We start from the raw sequence: 1,926 nt of genomic DNA, 5'->3' as shown, positions 1-1,926 counted from the left end.
CAGATTCCTTAAATATATATATATATATATATATATATATTATGTAAGTATAATATTTATGTTGCTATCAATATAATATATATTATGTTTGAAGGTATCCATTATATACATATTTGTTTAGTAGTTTGAAGAATCATTTTCAAGGTTTGGGTAATGGAGGTTCATTAGCATATTATTTATTATGTAAGAATACTATTACTATAGATATCAACGTATGTATTATTAGAAGTATGGAATACTGGTATAGTAGTGTGAAATATAATTTTCTTCGATAGATTGATAAGTTGATAAGGTAATGTTTTGATAAATCTTAGGTAAACATTCTTGTATGTATGTATGTATGTATGTATTTATGTATTAATGTATGGTGTAGGTATATGGGGACGTATTAACATGTTATTTATTATATGTGCTATTTATATAACTATCAATACATTTGTATATTCTTGAAGGTATTATATTAGTATAGTAGTTTGGAGTATAATTAAGAAGGTGTGGGTGATGGATACATTTAGTTAGGTTAAAATATATAGCCTTCATAGTTCAGTGGTTAGAGCACTGGTCTTGTAAACCAGGGGTCGGGAGTTCAATTCTCTCTGGAGGCATACAATTTTTTGGGGTGGGATGGGGTATGGAGTGGTATGAAGTAAAGGTATTGATTGTATGGGTAAGGTGTGGTGGAGTATAATGTAGGTATATATATAATTTTAATAAAATCTCGGTAAGAATATTGGATTTGGTTAATGTTTATATGTAGATAGAAGGTAATATAGTGCCTATAGTTAATAATGTTTTCTTCAATACGTTAAACGAATTATAAATGTTTATAAACCATTATAGAGCTAATAGCTATTGTTTGTTATACATATATACTAATTACTAATATACTCATACATATTTCATATCGGTAGAACAATATAATTGAATATCGTTAATAATTATTTATTTATATTCTATATATATATATATTATTAATGTATACCAGTTGCTATGAACTCATTCATCATGTTTATAATATTGTTATTATTCTATATTTTAAAACTGTAATAATATAATATATATAAATCATATTATATGTATGTGAAATGTTAACCAACATACCTCATATAATAATGTCTTAGATAACTATATAGTTTCCTATCGTTATGTTAAGAATTATAGAATAGGTATATACATTTTTAGTGATAGAACATTAATGGTAAGTGTGGGTATGATGTGGTGTGTACTAGCTATTGATAATATAGTATAGTATAATATAGTATTTATATATGAATATGATATAATATCGATGGTGACAATGCAAAAGGGCATAAGCGACATTTTTGAAATTATTCAGGAGAGCCAAAAAACTGTTTTTTAACAATAATTACATTTTGTAGATTATATTTTAAATTTAGAAAAATATGATAAGAATAAAAAAGATGATTTGTACTCTATTTAAGACAATTGTTCTTCCATTTTTTTAGTTTAACACATATATCACTAAGGATTGAGTATTATTATATAATTTGGCGCTTATGCCCCATTAATTTCCTTACCTGTAATTTTAGTTCTAGTATTTTGGTGCTTATGCCCTATTAATTTTCTTCCCTGTATATTAATAGAAAATGAAATTAATTTTGAATTTTAAAATTTTAATTATTCCAGAATATTGCAGAGTTTTACAAAATCATAGAAAATCAGTTAGAAATTAAAAATAAAACAAAAACCTGACTAGAATTTAATTAAATATTACATATAATTGGTTATAACCAATCATAAGATTTAAAAAATGTCGTACTATGCAATTATATGCATTATGTTCAAAATATGCAAAAAAAAATTGTTTTATTTAATCGAGAATAATCCAAATTCATGGACATATCTGCCAATCAACCAATTTTGACTCAAGAAAAAAAAACATGCGAATGCCTAGAAATTCTAGCC

At 24.8% G+C, this 1,926-nt stretch overlaps 1 non-coding gene across 1 annotated transcript; it reads left to right on the top strand.

Annotated features, from left to right (window-relative positions):
* The first annotated feature begins 532 nt into the window (after positions 1-532).
* On the top strand, positions 533-605 carry TRNAT-UGU. The gene has a single exon. It is a non-coding gene; the product is annotated as a tRNA-Thr (tRNA).
* The last annotated feature ends 1,321 nt before the right edge of the window (positions 606-1,926 follow it).

Source organism: Acyrthosiphon pisum, chromosome A3, assembly GCF_005508785.2.
Source record: "Acyrthosiphon pisum isolate AL4f chromosome A3, pea_aphid_22Mar2018_4r6ur, whole genome shotgun sequence".
NCBI lineage: Eukaryota > Metazoa > Arthropoda > Insecta > Hemiptera > Aphididae > Acyrthosiphon > Acyrthosiphon pisum.
The sequence above is the reverse complement of the archived record's forward strand: the minus strand, read 5'-3'. Positions and strand labels throughout refer to the sequence as shown.